General features: G+C 34.9%; 1 pseudogene; it reads left to right on the forward strand.

Annotated features, from left to right (window-relative positions):
• Positions 1-838: 838 nt before the first annotated feature.
• LOC107868833 lies at positions 839-13,645 on the forward strand (annotated as a pseudogene).
• Positions 13,646-23,209: the final 9,564 nt, after the last annotated feature.

Raw genomic sequence — 23,209 nt, forward strand, 5'->3', positions numbered from 1 at the left:
AAAAAAGGCAACCAAAAATTCAGAACCCAGTAAACGAATTAACCAAAAATAAAATGGTTTAGAATTGACCCACACGCTTACTACATGGTAAGCTGAATATTTGAGCTCGACAACATACTTTTTCATGTGAAATTATGGTCAGTAGCACGTTTTCTAATTATTCTACACACCCACACAAACCCACAAAACCCATTCCTCCTCTAATACACCCACACACGCGCACAAAAACACCATGCAATAATATAATCTTCTCGAACTTTCTAACTTTTTTCTTTTGAACTATTAGCAATGTTGGTTTGTAGTACTTTTCGTGTATTTTTAAAATTTACAAATTTTGTTTTTAAATTTTGAAAAGCATATATCCGAATTCATGATCAAAATTAAATATGTTGATCCTCGTATTCCAAAACCCTTCACATAAGTTAGAATAGAAAAAATACTACTAAATAAAAATTACTACTCAGTTTTTAGTATCTAATTAGAATGCAATTAAAAATTAATAGTTTGATGATGCATCAATACGAACTCACACTTTTGAACAACACAAGGCTTGAGATATAAATAAATACAAATTTCAAACACAAGCACACACATAGGGAGACATCCCATTCACGAAATAGACAATAATGTTCTCTCAATCTTGCATGAGCTAAATTAGAAATCCAACAAGAAGTTACATGAAAAAAAAGCCTAAACTAAATGCCTCACATGAATTACTCTTCAAAGGCATTATAAGTTAAAGCAACGAAGCAATACATTGATTAAACTTCCTCATATTACCCATACGTACATACATATATATATGTGTATTTATATTTAGAACTCAGAGAAAAAAGATATGGAGAATAATGGAAAGGGAAAAGGATACACCGGAGAAGGCACATCTAAGAAAGAAAATGCATTTCCAAAGAAAGATAAGAAATCAGTGAAGGCAATGGCCGTTAAAAAGATAGGTAAAGCTATATGCTGTCTACATTCAAGAATGATTAAAAAAGTATTAATTCCTCTAATGACAATTCATAGTTTTGTTACTTTAATGAACCTGCTTTTTGGATTGTGCTAATATTATTTAATAAAGTATTTATATGATTGAGATATTTTCCGATAGTTTAAATTATGACAGTACTATTGTAAACCATTATACATTTTTGTGAGGCTGATATCTTCTTTTTTAATAATCCTTCAAGGACGTTGGTATATGTTGTAATACATTAATTTTCTTCTTCAATAATGTTGTTGCAATGACCTAGTTTGTAAAATATTTCTTTTGATGTATTTTTATCATTTTGCCCTTCTCTATAATTGCTACATGTTGATTTTAAGGTACAGGAATGGTTGTCACGATTTGCGATGCAATCGAAAATGATTTGGGTGAGTTTTGGATTTTTGGAGGCTTAAAAAGCCACATAGTTGACTTCTATTGACATTTGTTATTCTGAGTGTCGGATGACAAGTTGGATAGTTTCATTAAGTTTGGAATGAGGAATTTGGATTAGTGAAGAGGTAAACCTTTAGATTGCATTTTGTCCCGTCGTTTGAAAAATTGCCAAAAAGGAGTTTTAGGGTTTAACTAATTGAAAATCAATTTTTTTTTTTCAAAAATTCGACGTCTACATTAAGTTCAGAATGTTAAAAATAGCCTGGTAACACATTATTTTTTATGTGGAATCCTGAAAGTTCATTCGGAGGATTCAAAGGCATGCAAAAATCAGCATTTTTGCTGATCTCTGGGGTAAGCCAGATTACTCTTCACGAACACGATCCTCAGGACGCAAAATCAGAGAAGGACATTTTCCTTTATTACTATCTCAAGGAGGGAGCCACAATTGCAAAGAACAATTGCGGTCTGGGTTAGATCAAGTCCTCTTCGCGAACGGGACAGGGCTGTCACCCCAAATGAGAAGCCCTTGTCGTAAATGCAAAGGACATTTTAGTGTCTTAGTCAACGTTGATCCTCGAAAACATAAAAGGTTGACATGTTTATGAGGTACTGTTCATAGAATAGTATATAAGCCTCATTTTGACGATTTTACTCCATTTTTGGACCTCTAAGCTTTGAAAAAGGTAATTTTTTGCGGGTATCTTCATCATGTTCGTGTGAATAACCTCTAAACATATATTCCCATTATTTTTCATGATTACATCTTCTATAATACCTTAAAATTATGATTTTAGAATGAGATTTTGTGGTTTTAGCCGGTAAAGCTTAGAAGTGATATTTCTTTATTTTGGAGCTTGATTTAACCTATTTTTGCATGAGTTTTCAACTGTAGACTACTATAACCTTGAAAAATATATTTCTAAAATAAAATTTCTGTTTTACCCCTTTCATTTTTAAAATTATTTTTCAAACCTATTTTGGAACAGACTCAAATATAAACAATATAAGTATCATTAGCTTTTTGGAACGAGTAGATGCTATATTTGAATGTTGTAGTGGGTTCAGAGTCCTCTCAAAAGGGTAAAACTCCATATTAAACTACTTTAGGCTGGGATTTCATCGTCTCGAGATAGGTTATGGCTTAACTTCTTTCAGATTGAGTTGGGCAGTTTATAAATAGGTAAAGTATGCTATGGATTGGGAAATATAACTTGGGGTTCATATTTTGAGATCATTATTACTATGGGGGACTTATATTTTATTGTTTTTAGCTTGTGATATCTTATATTACATGTTGCTTGTAGGGGGCTTTGTTTGACATTATTGGCCTTATTTGTGCATTTAAATGTCTTCATTCTAGATATAATGGTTGTGGGGGAGTTTGAATTATTATTATAGGCCTTATTAAGCATTTATTGTGTTTTCATGATAGAAATTTCCAAGTTAGGGTTTGATATGATATTTATGTTGTTTTTCATGCATATTTATTTTGATGGTGCCTAATTCAAGTTGATAATCATGAATTGTGTACATGTTGAGTGGATTTCTATAAGAACTTGATTTTGTGAATTATTCATACTAATGTGATTTGACTATTTTACCCTTCCTCATTGATTGCTACATAATGTTTCTAGGGTGTGTGGATTATTGGCATAGTTCACAATACATTTCGATGTGATTTGTGTGAGTTCATAATTTTTGAAGGTTAAAAAGGTTTTATAGTGGACTTTGGTCAACATTGGTAGTTTTATGCGTCGGATGGCTAAACAACTATGCCAGCAGACTCAAAATATTGATTTTAGTGTAACGCCCTGAGATCCCATCCCGAGACGTCACACGGTGCTTATGACCCAAAGGACCACAAGCTAACCCTTTTACTAATATCTATACCTGTGCACTGCATAATATTTGAAATAAATACAGAAACTAGCCATAAGATTCAACACATCTATGAATACACAAAACTGAAAACTAAATACTAATACATCCATTTGAAAAACCTCTAAACTATCTGAACTGTGGAGTTGATGGGACATATCCCCAACTAACTCCGTCAACTGAAAGCAAACAAAATCTAATGCAATAATAGTAAAATGAGATTCTTTCTCGAAAGAAGAGGACTCACAGCTATGGCTACTGCTGCTGGCTGGGACTGAACTGCTAAGGAAACTCTGGATCCTATGCCTCTGAACCTATAGTGTAAAATAGAACACCATAGCGCAAATGCGTCAGTACAGGAATATACCGAGTATGTAGAAGAGGTAGGTTAAATGCAAGGGCTCATGCATGCATAGTATCTAAACTGAATAATCATGAAAATGCCACACGAGAACAAATACACATACATGAATGCATAGACCATAATCACAATCATCACAACTCTAAAGACTGAAACTTGGATACTGCCTTACTGCAGACTGAACTCACTACTGACATGAGATACTGAGACACTGACTCATCTGATACTGATGACTGAGAAACTAGATGTACTTACATCGATGACTGACTTCTGAGCTTACTGCTCTCAACTGACAATATTAAAGATCAAACTCTCTAATGGATGATTAAGGAAGCTATTATCAATAGCAAGGAAATAATCATATCTGAATCTGATAAAAAGAATACTCAATAGAATCTGAGATTGTAATTAAGCCTGTCTGGCGGCATATCTCTGAATATGATATCAAATAACTGTATATGACACCAAGCCTATCAGACGGATGGTCCATAAATCAATGGAACTATTTGAGTTCCTCGTAGAGATAGATGACTGTATCTGACAATCCTGATTTCTGAAGATTGATACTGAAACTAAGACTGAATATGAAAATGAAACTGAAACTTTGGAAAGTAGTTACTTAACCAATATGCTCCAACCTACCAAAGGTGGGGTCCAAACTGTAACCCCAGTTGGAAGGGTGTCAATACCGTGCCACGGGTGAAGACCTCTCTCTGGTCAATCCTCTCTAATAGATGACCCCCAATAGAAAGTCGACCTAAGGCAATATCAGAGTCAAATACTCTCTCTCTGGAGGTGACAACCTTTACTAATGGAGATTTCTGTATCCTGTGCTGGCTACACAGTTCTGGAGGTCAAGGATTACTACTAATGACTCCAGCCTCTCTCTCACTGAACGGGAGGAGTCGTCATCCCTTTTCTCGCTCGGCGCTAGTTTCTACTCTGAACTGAATTCTGACACTGATCATGTTTCTCAAAAGATCTGACTAAGTTACGTTGAGATCACTTAGTTCTGTATCTAACGGAAATGGTATTAAATCATGGTATCTGACTGACGATAAAGAGCTTGAATAGATTACTCGAATTGATTCTGAGATTAGAGTTTAACACTTGAATACTATTAAATCTGAGTCGATCATAGGACTGAGGCTAGATTACTAGCAATACGGAGATTACAGAGGTAACTAAGATTACTGAGATTTCTTAAGTTCTGTAACTATTTGAGGATACATCATTCTATAATTCACTGAGTTCAGAGAGTCATGGCTCGACTGGAATTATCATGAAACTGACATGGGCTCTAGATAATAGCTAAATTTTCAGGTATAAATCCCCCAGGACTCGATAACATAAAATAAAGCATAATCATTTCTCCATCATCACAACCATTTATCATCATCATCAGAATTGTTCATTCATCATCACAGTCATTCATTCATCATCATTATAATTAAAGCATCTCTTCAAGTATTTAGGAAACATAACATACCTTCAGCTTTACAATTATTAAGACATCACGCCAAGCATTTAGGAAACATCAACATATACTAGCATAGGGAAACATGCTTCTAGATTATACTTACTTCAACAAGATCTTACCTCAAGTACTTCACACCTAAATCAGTCTTGACTTGCATTTGGACATCACATGATTTGGGGAAAACTTCATACTATCATGTCTCAACTTACTTGCTAACCACTTGGCATTATTAAAAGCTTAGCATATATCAGAGAGCACATAATTGGGGAATTTACAACCATCATATCTCGACTTGTTCACTAAGGTCTTTCAACAACACTAAGTACGGGTTTACACCTGTTTGGGGATTTCATACTATCATTGCACATTTCACTCTCAAAGGCATTTTATCAAATACTAGGCCTGCATGGACTAGCTCCCAATTTGGGGGTTTCTTGTTCAAGATACTATAATGGCCCTTATGTTTCACCTAAGCTCTTTATCAAACTTATAGGGGACATTCTTCGCTTATTCAACCATTTCTACTCCTATTTAACATGAACACTTCATATCGGAAGCATCATTAAGAAAGTTCATCATCACCCTCACAAAAATTCCACATACTAGGGTTCATCAACACCAATACAAAAATTCCACATACTAGGGTTCAAGTTTATAAATCTTGTAGACAAACATGAATCAAAACTCAATAACATATGGAACATCAATTTCAACTCACATGAATCATTAACAACTAATAAACATAAAATCTTTGAGTTTAAAAAAAGGGTACTTGAGCTTTTTGTATGAAAGGGACCTAAGAATCAATATCTACATACCTGGGGAAACTCTTTTCTTAAAAGCCTTGGAGAGGTTTCTTGATTTCTCTAGATCTTTCTTAATTTTTATTTGAAGAAGAAGAAGGGATTTTGATTTTGGAAACCCTAGTTTTTGGGTGGAAGAAGAGAAAATGAGGTTGAAAGCCCTCTACCGGGTATTTATAGAGGCTGGGGAAAAGGTTAAAAGACCAAAACGCCCTTGGAATTAAACTGAAAAAAATCCCTGATTTTTCATGCTACGCGATGCGCCATAATCTCACCAGCTCACTGGAATTTAGACAACTGGGAAACTACACAATGGTGCGACGCGGTGGAAATCGCATTGCCCCCTTGGTTGCAAACTGAAACTATACCGCGATGTGGTGGGATCACGAAGTTTCACTGGAATTTGACAATTGCCATTTTGGCTGGCTCTGCGATGCGCTAAGGTGTCACGTGGCATACTGTCTCATTAAAATGGCTCTAACTCTTCACCCGAGTTTCGAATTTGGGTGAATTTAGTATCGATGGAAAGATTATTCAATGCTCTACATGACAAAGAGTTGAAATTAGGGAAATTCCACATGATAGTATTTCATACTTGGGAAGATATTTTTAAAACTTTTAGACTAGGATTCCCGCTTTACTGAATACACTCTAAGGCTCAGACTAGAAGAGGATTTTGTGGGGCATTACATTATCTCCCCTTTGGAAACATTTGTCCTCGAATGTCGATTGCTAGGATAAGAATAGTGATCAATAGAACTTACTCAAGGAACGAAAGCATCTCAAGACATGACTACACAACTGTATCCACTGACATACTGAATTCTCATACTGGGCATGCATATCTGATGCATGGAATACTCTACTGAATCTACTCATAGCTGAATTCTCATAACACACATGCATATCTAATGCATGGATGTCTGGATGAGCTGACTTTCTAAAGCACGACTGACAATGCAATAACAACTGATGCTAACTTCATAAAGAAAATTTGAACATCCATTTGGATGAATCTAATGACATGCAAACATCGTAATACTATGGGGTATCTCTCCCTTTAGACTCTATGTCTCTCTAAACACACTTCACTGAAATACTAGGGCAGTGTGCGGGGGGGCACCTACAGACTAGGTCATAATTGACCGACTGAGATCTGAAACTCATGCATGACTCATGCTAGCATATCAAATAACTATATATGAGACCAAGCCTATCTAACGGATGGTCCATGAATCAATGGAACTATCTAAGTTCCTCATAGAGATAGATGACCATATCTAATAATCCTGATTTCTAAAGATTGATACAAAGAATAAATATGAAAATGAAACTGAAACTTTGGAAAGTAGTTACTTAACCGATATGCCCCAACCTACCATAGGTGGGGTCCAAACTGTAACCTCAGTTGAAAGGGTGTCAATACCGTGCCACGAGTAAATACCTCTCTCTGGTCAATCCTCTCTAATGGATGACCCCCAATAGAAAGTCGACCTAAGGCAATATCAGAGTCAAATACTCTCTCTCTGGAGGTGACAGCCTTTATTGATAGAGACTCTACCTCCTGTGTTGGCTATGCAGTTCTGGAGGTCAGGGATTACTACTAATGACTTCAGCCTCTCTCTCACTAAATGGGAGGAGCCTCCATTTCTTTCCTCGCTCGGTGCTAGTTTTTACTCCCAACTTAAAGACTCTAAATTGAATTCTAACACTGATCGTGTTTCTCAAAAGATCTGACTGAGTTATGTTGACATCACTTAGTTCTGTATCTAACGAAAATGCTATTAAATCATGATATCTGACTGACGATACAGAGCTTGAATAAATTACTCATATCACTTCTGAAGTTGAACACTTGAATACTATTAAATCTGAGTCGATCACAGGACTGAGGCTAGATTTCTAGCGATACAGAGATTACAGAGGTTTCTTAAGTTTTGTAACTATCTGAGGATACAGCGTTTTATAATTCACTGAGTTCTGAGAGTCATGGCTTGACTGGAATTATCATGAAACTAACATGGGCTCTAGGCAACAGCTAAATTATCGGGTATAAATACCTCTAGGACTCAATAACATAAAATAAAGCATAATCCTTCCTCCATCATCACAACCACTCATTCATCATTATCATCACAATCATTCATTCATCATCACAGTCATTCATTCGTCATTATTATCATTAAAGTATCTCTTCAACTATTTAGGAAACATAACATACCTTTATATTTATAATTATTAAGACATCGCATCAAGCATTTAGGAAACATCAACATATACTAGCGTAGGGAAACTTGCTACTAGATTATACTTTCTTCAACAAGGTCTTACCTCAAGTACTTCACATCTAAATTAGTCTTGACATGTATTTGGACATCATATAATTTGGGGAAAACTTTATGTTATCATGTCTCAACTTACTTGCTAACCACTTGGTATGTATTAAAAGCTTAACATATATTAGAGAGCACATAATTGGGGAATTTACAACCATCATAGCTTGACTTGTTCACTAAGGTCTTTCAACAACACTAAGAAAGTACGAGTTTACACCTTCTTGGGGATTTCATACTATCATGGCACATTTCACTCACTAAGGCATTTTATCAAACACTAGGCATGCATGGATTAGCTTCCAATTTGGGGTTTTCTGCTCAAGATACTATAATGGCCCTTATACTTCACCTAAGCTCTTTATCAAACTTATGGGGGACATGCTTCACTTATTTAACCATTTATACTCCTATTTAACATGAACACTTTATATAGGAAGCATCATTAAGAAAGTTCATCATCACCCTCACTTAAATTCCACATACTAGGGTTCATCACCATCAACACAAGAATTCCATATACTAGGGCTCAAGTTTATAAATCTTGTAGACAAACATGAATCAAAACTCAACAACACATGGAACATCAATTTCAATTCACATGAATCATTAACAACTCATAAATATAAAATCTTTGAGTTTTAGCAAAGGGTACTTGAGATTATTGGATGAAAGGGACCAAAGAATTAACATCTACATACCTGGGGAAACTCTTTTCTTGAAAGCCTTGGAGAGGTTTCTTGATTTTTATAGATTTTTCTTGATTTTAGTTTGAAGAAGAAAAAGGGATTTTAATTTTGGAAACCCTAGTTTTTGGGTGAAAGAAAAGAAAATGAGGCTAAAGGCCCCCAACTGGGTATTTATAGAGGCTGGGGAAAAGGGGAAAAGACCAAAAATCCCTTGAAATTAAACTTAAAAAATCCCCAATTTTTCATGTTGGCGCGACGCGCCATAATCGCGCCAGCTCACTGGAATTTGGACAATTGGAAAACTACACCACGGTGCGACGTGGTGGAAATCGCATTGTCCCCTTGGTTGCAAACTAAAACTATACCGCAATGCGGTGAAATTGTTAAGTTTCACTGGAATTCGACAATTGTCATTTTCGCTGGCTCCACGACACGCTAAGGTGCCAAGGTGGCATATTATCTCCCTAAAATGGCTCTAACTCTTCACCTGAGTATCGAATTTGGGCTAATTTGGTATCGATAGAAAGATTATTCAATGCTCTACATGAAAAAGAGTTGAAATTAGGGAAATTCCACATGATCTAAAGTATTTCATACTTGGGAAGATATTTCTGAAACTTTTAGACTTGGATTCCCGCTTTACTGAATACGCCCTAAGGCTCAGACTGGAAGAGGATTTTGTGGGGCATTACATTTGGGTTGGTAGAATGATTGGTGAGATTTTATAACTTCTATATCTCATTTTGACCCTCGATATAAAAAATAATAAAATGAGGTCTAGGGGGTCACTTTTGCGAAAATGATCTTTTTATTTTAAATCCGATGCTGCCATTGAGTCTGAAACGTTAAATTCACTACAAAAAATAGCTATTATCCACGGTTATTTAGACACGGTTAAAAATACCATGGAAAACTTGAACAAAAAATGTAAACTTATCAACAGATTATAAACATACACTAAAACATCGTGGCAAAATCAAGTGGAAATTATAATTTTCATTGTCGCCTCATTTTTTCCATTTCCCCCCATTTTCTTAAATTATTATTGTTTTTCTTTTTGTTTTTTAGTCCTCTCTTTTGATAACACCAAGAAATAATACCAGATTGAGTGCTTCTTCTCCCAAAAATTACTATTTCGACGTCCCCTCCTTCTAGTAGTAGCAAAAAATGGTGGAATCATTCTACGTAATATTTGGATCTATGTTTTGTATTTTACTTCCTTAAAATTTTGTGGTTAATATAGATTTTTCAGATATTGTATGCAATGTGAGAGGAACTGGAGCAAGAATAGGATTTTCAAGCTAATTTTACATTCAATCTTCAATGGGAATTATTAGGATTTATATTATTGCTTTCACCTTTAACGATTTTACAGTTCTCTCCCTAATTTCAATTTCAAATCTCAACTTCCCATGGGTTCAATTTAACTTCTCCTAGAAAAAAATTATCATTTCTTTTATGAATTTAGGCTATCGTTGTTGCTTTTTTGAGCTGCTTTTTTGGTGTTTTTCTTTTCAAAATTAATACCATTAAATTATACGTTGGTATTCTATGTTTCTCTGACTCATCAAAAATCTCAATGGATTCATGTCGTATTTGCCAAAATTAGTGTATTTTTGAAGAATCCGACACGGGTGCTGCATCAAAAATAAAGAGTCCGCGCAACATAGCTAGTATGTATATATCCCATATTAGCTTACATTTTTCTTTGTTGATACATGGATATATAGAGGTTCGTTCATTTTTGCTTATTATATTTTTTCAACTGTAATTTAATTAATGTGGTATATTGCACCAACAATATATTATAACTAATGAATGTATTGAAAGTATGTTACCTTTTAAATTTATACATATAAAGTTTCTGAAACTATTGAAAGGATATTGCCTTTTTATGAAGGCAGGAATTTCTTATCCACGAGCTATTGAGTAGTGAATACTGACTGTCTACATTATTTAATTTTCAGTTTTGATAATTCGTTATAATAATTGTTTGAGTCTATAAATTTTTGTACATGATAAGTGTTTGGTAAGTGTTCCAAGAATATAGATATAAGACTATAACAGCTGATGTCGAACATCCATTAAGTATACTCTAATATTGCTCAGGTATACAAAGTTTAGTGGTCCAATTCCTCAAAGGCCAGCTGAAGACATTGCATTTTCAGTTGCAAGGTTTGTTCAGAACAATGGTTCATTCTTTAATTACTACATGGTAAGTTGACCTTTGATTTTGTGTTTTAAGTTTTTCTCATCACATAGAAGTTAAACATAGCTATTTATTATATTGATATTGTGGTTGATTCAGTATCACGGGAGAATAAATTTTGGTTGGACATCTTCGGGGCTTTTTATTGCAACTAGCTATGATTATGATGCTCCTCTCGATGAGTACGGTGTGACAAAGTACTAGAAATCTTTTTCTTTCAAAATTTCCTTCAATTGTTCGTACTTGTCTTTATGGTTTGTTTATGGTGTAAAAGGGCTTCTAATGAACCAAAGTACGGACACTTGAGAGAATTGCATAAAGCAATCAAACAATCTGAATGAGCTTTACTTTTATCATATGCCATGGTGACTAATCTTGGAAGTAATCAAGAGGTTAGCCTGATAAGATTATTATTGGTTTCTATTTTTTTCTTGAGCTGAGGGTATATCAAAATAGCCTCACTACCTCTGAGGTAGGGTAAAGGTCTGTGTAAGCTCTACCCTCCCCAGACTTCACTATATGGGACCACTCTATATGTCATTATAATCGTTATAATTTTGTTCTAAAGTTATATACAATTTTTGTGACCAACATAGGCTTATGTCTATAGATCAAAATATGGATCTTGTGTTGCATTCCTGTCCAACTATGATGCTAAATATTCAGTTCGAGTTAGCTTTCAGAATGAGCCATATGATCTTCCTCTATGGTTCATCAGCATTCTTTCTAACCTCAAAACTATTGTTTATAACACGCAAAGGTAAGAAAGATGATTGTTTTGCTATAATGTCCATGTCTTCTATGGAATCGATCTTTTATGTTATGTAATGTTATATTATACTATATATTTTCTATAACATTATTTTACTATAACAGCCAAAGAGTACCAAACCAAACGATGTTGTAATAACCGTAGAAGAATTTGGTGCAGAGGTTTTAATGTCCTCTGTGTAATACTATAGGTTATCTCCTAAGAATCGAGTATAAAGATGATGCCTGCAGGTGGTGGATTGTCTTGGAAGTCATACAATAAAGAAACACCAACTGCTGATGACAACGATACACTTACAACTAACATTATGGGAACAGAAAAACGTCACCATAGATTCATCAAACTTTCTATGGTACATGACAGAGTGAGTACCTTACATGTTCTTGCTCTTTTCAAGTTTCTATATCCAGTTTCCTCTAATAATATTTTTGTTACTTTCTCTAGTATAAATATAGCATCAAATGAAGGATTCCTAAAGAATGAAAAGGATCCTTATCTCACTCTTATGTCAGCTGGTCATGTCTTGCATGTTTTCGTCAATGGAAAACTAGCAGGTAGCGGAAAAAAACACTCTATTTAGGACTATGACAGCACGACTTTTTCTAACAAACTACATTTTCTTAGACTCTGCATCTCCTAATTTCTATGTATCATCAAATTTTGGTAGGAACCATTAATGGGGCATTGGATAATCCAAAACTTACATATAGTGACAATGTGAAGCTAAGAGCTGGTATAAACAAGATTTCTCTTCTCAGTGTTTTCGTTGGTCTGTCGGTTAGTTTTATACTTTCTGTTTCCCCACTGCTAGTTGTAGGAACTAAACCTTTATTGTAAAGGATCATATAACTTAAACGATTTCAAAATACATTTCAAAATATTGGCGTACATTATGATACATGGAATGCAGGAGTTGTAGGTCCAATAACATTGAGCAGTCTCAATGAGGGGTCAAGAGACTTGGCAAAACAAAAAAGGTCCTACAAGATTGTTCATATAACCATTAGAATGAAATATAGAGTGTTGATGCTTGAATGATCAATGATTTGCTTGTTCATAGGTTTGTCTAGTAGGCGAGTCGCTAAGTCTTCACACCTTAAGTGGCAGTTCTTCTGTTGAATGGGTTTAAGGTTCACTTGTGGCTGAAAAACAACCTCTGACTTGGTACAAGGTATTTTTTAGGACGTTTATAACATCAACTACGACATATAGACATGCGTTTATATCAATCTTAAGATGTTGCATAATATGTTGTAGCGTGACAGCGCATAGTTTATAGACTAATACCTTTTCCAGGCAACATTTAACTCGTATGGAGAAAATGAACCACTATCTTTAGACATGGTAAGTATGGGAAAAGGAAAGGTATGGATCAATGGTAAAGGAGTAGGTCGCCACTGGCCTGGATATATAGCAGAAAGTGACTGCAGTAAATGCAATTATGCTGGAATATTCAATGAGAAGAAATGTTAGACTCACTGTGGACAGCCTTCTAAAAGGTGGTAAGCGATATCCATAATTCATACAACACTTAGCGAAGTTAGTACTAGATTAACTTTCCATGGAGAATTTCATACGACCACTCAATCCAATGTTCCATACTCAAGACTTTGCGAAATTAGTAATTTTAGATATCATGTCCTGCGATAATGGTTGAAATAAGTGGAAACCTGTTGGTAGTATTTGAAGAATGGGGTAGTGATCCAACAAGAATTTCTTTAGCAAGAAGATCAATATAAAGAGATTGAAAAGGTATGTGTGGTAATCTACTCAACTACAGAGCTTAATAATATATAAAGGCTTAATCCTTAATTGTCTTCCTAATTCTAGAATTATAAAGCAACATGAAAAGTTTGTAGTGTAACTTTGAGCATTTTTGGCCGGTGTTTTATAGAGTGCAAGGCATAGATACCCCACTTTCGACAATTGAATTTCTTTTTAGTTGGTATTGAATAATCTTTTAGATTTCTTGTTGATTGTGTCCATTGTATTTTTCTTTGTGATATGTTCAAGTTCAAGTGTTTTATTTTGAATGTTCTTCTCTGGTTGTTGCTCAAACTGTTGACTTCTTGGAGGTAAATTCAAGGGATTATACTTCTTGGATGGCAGTAGGGTGGATGCTACAACTTTTTTTAATTATAAATTAGGCAATGTAAGAAAATGCCTATCAATTATGTATTGCTACCAGGAAAATGTAGGAAAACAATAATTATTTCTTTTAAAAAAGAAATATTTTTGCCACGGTTTTAACCGTGACTAATTTTTCTAATGAATTGAACAAATTAGCCACGGTCCTCATGTGGCTAATTCAAATTGTTTTTTTATCTTCATTAGACAATTTACCCATGGAACAATCGTGGCTAAATTTACAAGTAACCGTTGCTATCTAAATGTTACCACAGACGCCAAAACCGTGGCTAAATTGCTCGCTATGCCCTTTATGAGAACGCTAGCAACCATGGCTAAGTGACTGTGGCAAACATGTATTAGTCATAGTTTTTCTAAAATTTAGCCATGATTTTGCGCATGGCTAAAATGCTTGTTTTTGGTAGTGATTAGCTTAGTAACATATTTCATTTGCATTCTCAAGATTCTGATTGGATCTCGAGGGTCCAACTGAAAACTTAGAAAAACTTCAAGTTTGCTGGTGCAGAACCAACTGAGGCAGTCGTTTATGTGACCAAAAGTCCACGTAAGCGGCCATGCTTATTTGCCCCCATTTGTTTAAGTGACCCTATGGTCTCTTAAGAGACCATGGGGGGGGGCACTGAAGCAGCCCTGCTAAGGTGACCTTGTCGCTTAAGCGGCCATTTAGTCTCTTAAGAGATCACAACTGGGCCTCATATAAAAATCAATTCTTCCTCGTTTTTCTTCTATTTTTAAGACTTTGAGATTAGTGCTTAGAGTTTGTTGGGAAATTTCATCCATTCTCAAGCTTAGATAAGCTTCAAATCACTATTTCAATTATTTTACTTTGATTCTTATCATCAGACTCGTTAAAATGTGATTTCAAAAGTAAAATTTGGAATTTTTGGCTCGGAAGGCCTAAAAGGATGTCTTCAATTTAAACCCATTTTCACTTTGATTTTCTTTTATGGATTTCTTTAATCGTGGATTTTTTTGTTTATAAACTAAAATTCTGATTTTACTCCTTCTTTTTGCAAACCTATTTTAGGGTCCATTTTGACCTCAAAAATAGGTAATATGGGCATAGTTAGTTTTCTTTTAATGCGTAGATTCAATATTTGTATGTTTTAGTTGGTTTTGAGGCCATTAAAGAAGGAAAGGCTTCATATTAAAGGTTTTGGATCAAGATTTCATCATCCGAGGTAGATTATTCCTTAACTTTCTTCAAATTAGGTTAGGTAGTTAATATCTTATATAAAAGTATGTTATGGATATGGAATGAATCATGGAAATAGTGTTAATACTGTTGTGTTCCCATATGGGGACTTATGTGTTGTTATTGGTGGGTTGAGACAATAATTGATAGTTATGGCCTGTGTGGGGGTCTTATCTGATATTTATTGGCTTTGTGTATACATCTAGTTGTTTTCTTCCAGGTAGCATTATTTAAGTTGGGTTTTATGTGATATCTGTGATATATTACTTAAATATTACACTCTAATGGTATATAGATTATATTGGATCATGGGTGGTGGACCTATTAAGTGGATTTTTAGCTCATGGGCGTGTAAATTTGTTGGATTTAAGATTCTCATTCTAGTTTGGTTATCAGCATTACATCCTCATATCATACATATATTTCATGAGATATTATTACCATTGTGGAAATACTAGTTTTTCTAATACAAAGATGACACCTTAAAAAACCCTCTATCATAGTTCACGAGCTGGAGAAGAGATATGGATATTAAGACTGGATTAAAAACATCTCTATAGGTTCTACCTTGGGAGCAATTCTTTATAGGTGTATACGGAGGTTATACGATAACCTCAGACATATCACATCATCATCATTGTCATTCTTATTGTATTTCATATATTATGCATCTCTATGTAATATTTTTGTGTTTGACTTGATGTCTATCTATTTTGTACTTATTTTTTTGAACTTGTATCTGGTATATATGATATCTTTAGAACTGTTAGTGGAGATGGTGTGGTCTATCATTTGAGACATTTCTGTTTGCAGGTGACATGTCCATGGTGTATCTTTATATACTTTATTTTTTACTTTGCCAAGTCGGCCTATGATACACTAAGTACACGTGGATCATACTCATCCCTAATGTGCCTTTTTGGGTGTAGATTCCAATATGGATGCACCGCATGGAAGCTGAGTTCGGATGGTGATTTGATATATTCAAGGTAGTGGCTTCTCTATACTTCCAAAGTCGACCTCTTACCCCATTCTATTTAGTTTATGTTTTATTTCGTTTTTAGAGACATAGCTATGTTCCTTTTTGGATTATCCATTGAATTTTTAGATTTTGAAATGCAGTTAGATTGTTCTTACATTGTGACACCACGTTTGTGATGGTTCATGGTATTGTTTTGATATTTAAACTTCTATTATGTTTGTATATATATGGTTTGACTTTACTCTAGAAGTATTGTCTTAGGATTTTAGCGTTGTTTCTTCTTTTTATATTAATTTGGGTGAATGGCTATTTTTCAAGTCTTACCAGCGATAAGTGCCATCATGACCCTCAGCTTTTGGGTCGTGACAATTTTTGGGCTAACTTATATACGTATTGAATGAATTAGATATCTTCATACTGATTTGTAATGACCTGAAATATGTGAAATTTGTGATTTATATTATTTGATTATTTTACCCATTCCTGTAGTTGCATTATGGTAATTCTATGGTATAGGGGTGATTGGCATGGTTCCCGATGCATTTTGGTACCATTGATGTGATATTGTGATTTTGGTGGCTTCAAGAACCTTATTTTGGAATTTTGTGGTTATTTTTTTATCCGAGCAATGGATGGGTGAACAGATTACGCCAGCAGATTCAAAACATCAATTTTATGGTAGTAACATGTTTGGTGTGATTTCTCGACTTTTAAATCTCATTTCGACCCTCGGTTGGGAAAATTATTATTTTTAGGGTCCACTCTATGAAACAATTTTTTTTTTCAAAAATTTGATATCTCCATTGAATCCAGAGCATTAAATTTAGTGTGATTACATAGTTCGTCTGTGTATATCAGACTCCGAACTAATTTTGAACACCCCATCAAAATCCATTTTGGACTTAGAAAATATGGTGCATTAGGTTGTTGATGCAACCTGGAGCACAATGGGTAAAACTCAATTAAGGAGGCCTATTTAGGCTTAAAATACCTGGTAAACTGGTAACCTGGTGCAAGTATAAATATCCCTTTTTTTCTCGATTTTGTTCATTCTTTCACCTTGCCCCCTGATAGTTAAACCCTAAAACAGTGAGAGTTTAAAAGTGAAGCTTTCTTGATTCTTCTATGGATTTAAGTTGAGATTTCACCCTTTTCTTACTTTAATTCTTGATTTAATTTCTCAAAACCCCCAAAAACTTATTACCTGATGTATCCTCAAATTCACTCCTTTTCACTTGAATAATGTTCCTAATCCTATAATTACTAGTTTTCATCAATTTAAACTTCAAAATAACTTCGATTCTTGATTTTAACACGGATTTCAAAGATTTTACCCTGTAAAGCTTAAAATAGTTTTTCTTTAATTTGAAACTCATTTTTTACTCGATTTGACTTGGATTTGTAGCTATAGACTCCTAAAAGTATGGGGAACACATTTTTGAAGTAAAATTGTAATTTTACCTTTTTTTAAATCTATTTCGAGGGTCGTTTTGACCCTAACCCAAAAGTAGGCAATATAGGTATGATTGACTTTATTTGATGCATAGGTTATATATTTCCTATGTTTAGTTGATTTTGAGATTGTTCATAAGGAGTAGGACATTGGGATCGAAGTGTAGTGGACCATTTTTGACCTTCGAGGTAGGTTATGGCTTATCTCTTTAGACTAATCTAGGTAGTTAATTTGTATACTAAAATGCTTGTTAATTCACTAGTACTTAATGGTGGACTCACTAAACCTTTTCAAGGTAAAAGAGGAATAAGGCAAGGTGACCCTATGTCACCTTACCTTTTTCTGATTGCTATGGAATATTTACATAGAGAATTAGCTTTGATATCCTTCAATCCCAGGTTCCAATTTCACCCACGATGAAAAAAGCTTGGTGCTGTCCACTTTTGCTTTGCAGATGACTTACTAATGTTTTGTAAAGCAGAACCTACATCCATAGAGCTGCTACAGCAAGCATTCAACAGGTACTCTACAGCATCAGGACTTCAAGTAAATCAAGATAAGAGCTTAATCTATATGTCAGGTGTAAAAGACACAGCTAAACATCAAATATTGCAAGCATTGGGTTACAATGAAGGGACACTATCATTCAAATACCTCGGATTACCTCTGTCTTCTAGGAAATTAATAGTAGACTAATGCTACCCCTTGGTAGATAAAATACTAGAGAGAATGAAGTGCTGGTCAACAAACGTACTAGCTTATACAGTCAGGCTCCAGCTAATCAAGTCCATAATCTTTGGCATACAGACATATTGAGCACAAATATTTGTTTTGCCAAAAAAGATTATGAAGCGTACTAACTATCATTGCAGGATTTTCTTATGGACAAGTCAAACCTTCCCTTCAAAGAGAGCTTTAGTCTCTTGGGAGAAACTCTATATTCTAAAGGCAGTAGGAGGATGAAAAATCTTGAATTTATACAACTGGAACAAAGCTGTTATTGCAAAGCAACTGTTGGCCTTAGCTATTAAGGCCGACAGCATATTGATAAAATGGGTGCATACCTACTATATCAAAGATACATCTGTTGAGAAATGTTGCATCCCAAAAATGCCACTTGGGTTATAAGGAAATTGATAGAGTCAAGGATGGTTATAATGCTAGCACCAGGACTACAAGGCAACCTACGGGCAAGACTGAGACAACTATAGTGAAGGGCAGATTCTCCATCAAAAAGTTGTATCTAGCCATGATACCTAACCTGCCTAAAGTATTCTGGAAGAGTATCATCCTCCACAGAAGCATCCACCCAAGGTAAAACTTCATCTTATGGATTGTATTATGGAAATAATTAGCTATAGTATATAGAATAATAAAGTTTGGAATTACAGTTGATACAGCCTATGTATTCTGCCATAATTTTATGGAAACACAAGATCATTTATACTTTAATTGTCCAGCAATAAACAGTTTATAGTACAGATTGCTTTCATGGATGGGAATCCTCAGAACCACATCTACTTGGCAATAAGAAATAGAATAGATAACAAGTTGGGCAAAAAGAAGATTAGGAAAAGGAGTTATCCTATGTTGTGTATTTGCTATGGTGGTCAGCAAAATCTGGAGGGAAAAAAACCAAACCAAATTCTAGCAGGGGAGCTTCATGCCTGTAAGATCTACAAAGAGATAGCTTGGATATATATATCGGAGAGAAGTAGCAAAAAAATGGGCAGTATACTTGCAGCAACTGAATGTCATACCATGAAGATCACAGCCTTGAACTAGTGAGATAGATAGCACAATATTGATTCTTAATAGACAATAGTGACTTCATAGGATTGCTAGTGGTAGAAGCCCTACTAGTTTTGATTTCCTGTGTATAAAACTCTGAGAGACAGATGGTCAACACTGTCTAGATTTATAAATATTTTTTACTTGGTGAAATAAAATTCCTTTATTTACCAAAAAAATACATGTTAAGGGTGAGAACTAACCATGAAATATATCTATCTATATGTTGTGCTCGTATGGGGCCTAAGTATGATATAATTGTTGAATCTGAGATATCATGTGATATGTGTGATCGTACGGGGGTCTTCTGTGATGTTGATAGCCTGGAATACATGGGAATAATTATATTGTGTTGTTAGAAATGCCTATTGTAGTGTCTTTGGCATATTATGATATATTCATACTTTGTGGGCATATGAATCATGTGGAAAAATTCATGGATAGTGGGATAATGAGTGGATATTGGCTCACGAGGTTATAGAATTATATCATTATAGTTGCTTGTGGAAATACATCAGATGAATTGGTTGTGGAAATACACCATGTAGATTGGTTGTGAAAATACTCATTTTGAATAGTTGCGAACATTGCATTATAATTCTCATGTCATCATACACATTATTTCACTTGTTTGTTTTATTATTTTATATTTACTTATTGTCATGCATATGTACTTTTTTGTGTTTTATGTTATGTGTATGCTTTGGAAACACTGGAAATATTAGAAAGACTGGAAATATTCGAACAGAGGAAACTTTGAAAATACTAAATATTGGTATCGAATATTTAATATTATGGACCTTCTACGAAGGATTATGCCAGAGAAGACATGATGACTGTGTCAACCTCAAGGCTGTGTACCAACCTCACAGTTGAGTGCCAACCGCATGCTCACTATCATCAGCATCGTCATTATCTTATACATTGAATTTGCTTTATTGGTTTGATGATGTGATTGAATTTATGTATTGACTTGTTATATGTCTACTTTCTCTATATCCTGTTACTTATACTAGATCATCTTGTATATGCATGTATTTCTCCATTTATACTGCATGTTATATAATATATACTTATGATATACTTGTTATATTGTTGTTGTATTTGTGATGTATATATTTGAGCTATTAGTGCAAGTGTTGTGGGCTACCATTATGGGATATTTTCTAGTTACAGGTGACATGTCCTTAGTATTTATTTTGTGTACCTTGTTTTCTACTTTGCTTGGTTGGCCTATGATACCTAATGAGTACAAGTGGACCTTAATCACCCCTACTGTGCCCTTTCGGTGTAGGTCCTAGTTTGAGTGTGCTCCAACTTGGTTGATTCGAGCGAGATTTAGTGCTTTCAAGGTAGTGGTTGACCTTCAAGCATCTGAATGTATTCTACTACCTTTCTTATAGACTATGTCTTTACTTTCACTGTGGAGACAAAGCTTTCTTTTGTAATTGGACTTCTTATATATTTCATTTGGATTCGAGTTGTACTAGATACATTCTTATGATGTTGAAACTTAGTTTTGGGAGTTGTGGTTGCATGTGTTGATTTTATTCTTTTCGCTTTTACCTTGCCTATATGGTTCAGTTTTGTTCTAGAAGCCTGTAATACCCCGTACTTCTACCTAGCTTAAAAATCATCCCAAGAATATTAGAGACTTGCTTTAAAAGATGAATCCACTTTTATACACGTGGAATTTTCAAGATTTTGACTTTTTGTTGTGTGATAAATTGAATAAGTTTTCCATCGATACCAAATTCGACTATATGTATTCCTTCCATGTATAAGATTATGATAACCATGTACTTCAGAAATTCCCAACTTATTATATTATGATTTATTGATGTTGGTCATGTATTCAAGAACATCGTGCCTTGTCAGTTTCCTTCTATCGAGTCCTGGGGGTACTTGTACCTAAAAAATTTAGTTGTGTGCCTAGAATCAGTGTCATGTTTTCAAAATACTCTCAATCAAGCCATAAACCATAGAACTCAGTCAGTCATGTGACTCAGGAAAACTTAGTAAACTTAGTAATCCCCGTAATCTCAAAAAACCCAGTAATTCAGTAATCTAGGTACTATTCCATCAGTCAACGAAACTCAATAAACTCAGTTTAGGTCAGTTCAGTTAATTATGTTCAGTGTCAATTCAGATGGGAATAGAATTTAGCATCGAGTGAACCCAAGGATGAGGACACACACTGACAGATGAGGATGTGATCCTTAGAAGCAGTTTTTACGTTCCAGAACTATGTATCCAGCATAGGTTGAGACATCAACACTTATAGATGAGGGTTGATGAGGTAGATAAACACTGTCAGATAAGGGTCCCACCATTCTCTTTTGGGGACAGTGTCAGATGAGGGTCACCCACAACTTGTCTTTACCAGTGGTGCGATATTGATACCCTTTTAATTGGAGTTAAAGATTGGTCCCCAACTCAGTTATATTGCTTTATTTGGGACATGTCAGTTAGATGACTACTTTCTATAGTTACAGTGTCAGTCTCAGTCTCAGTAATAGAACTCAGATAGCTCTGCAGCCTTCAGGACAGTCAAATACAGTTAACTCAGAATAATATGAAACTCAGCTAGTCCCATCAAACCTTAGACTATTAGACACAGTTGCTCAATATCAGTTATATCAGTTGTAAGTAACTCATGTTATCAGTATTCAGACTTAGTAGTCAGTAATCTCATGAACTTAGTTACAGTCACTTATTCATGCATGCATCCTCACGTTCATGTTATACAGTCAGTTAGCATTGTTCATGCATTTGAACTCTTTGCATTCAGCCTACCTTATTTTCATAAAAGTGCATTCAATCGTACTGACGTATTTGTGCTATGGTATTATACCATAGGTTCAGAAGCACAAGCTCCAGAGCATCAGTAACATTCCATATTTTAGCAGCCAGATTTAGCAATGAGTCCTCATTATTTGGGGATGATATGATTATTTATTTCATTATTTTAGTTTAGCTTTCAGTAGATGGAGTTAGTTAGGGATATGTCTCACCCACTCCATATTCAGATAGTTCAGTTAGTCAGAGGTTTTTAGACTAGATTCAGACTTCAGTATTTTAGACATTTGCTTCAGTTTTGGTATTATGAAACCACATTATTCAGATATAATTTTATCAGATGTTTTATTCAATTTTGAATCTTATGGCATATTTTAGACTACTATTTCCATATTTTACATGATGTTGTGCAGTGTATAGGTATAGATATCAGTCATAGATTAGCTTGTGGTCCTTTGTGGTCATGAGCATCATGTAGCATTTTGGGTACCAGATTTGAGGCATTACAATCTTGGTATCAGAGCCAGGTTCAACAGTGTCGTAAGAAGTCTTAAAGTCACATCTAGTAGAGTCTTGTACATGGGTGTATTGCGCTCCACATTTATGTGCAGAAAGCTATGAGTTGGTTCAGGAATAATTTCCCTTCTTTCAGTATTCATGTTTTTCCAGTGAGCATAATCTCAAGTTAATCTCTCAGTCTAATTATTTTCTCTTCCGTTTACAGAATATGCCTCCCAAGAAGAGAACTGAAAATCAATCAGCCACTCAACCTGAAGATCCTTTGGGCAAACATGTTTCTCATACAGAGTTCAAAGCTACATTTACAACTCTTGCTCAGTGAGTTGTTGCTCAGAATGAATGACTAGATGTCATTCCGGCCAACCCAGTGGCCAATTCAGCTGCAGCCAGGATTCGAGACTTCACCCGAATGAATC

The sequence above is a fragment of the Capsicum annuum genome, chromosome 4, assembly GCF_002878395.1.
Source record: "Capsicum annuum cultivar UCD-10X-F1 chromosome 4, UCD10Xv1.1, whole genome shotgun sequence".
Classification (NCBI taxonomy): Eukaryota; Viridiplantae; Streptophyta; class Magnoliopsida; order Solanales; family Solanaceae; genus Capsicum; species Capsicum annuum.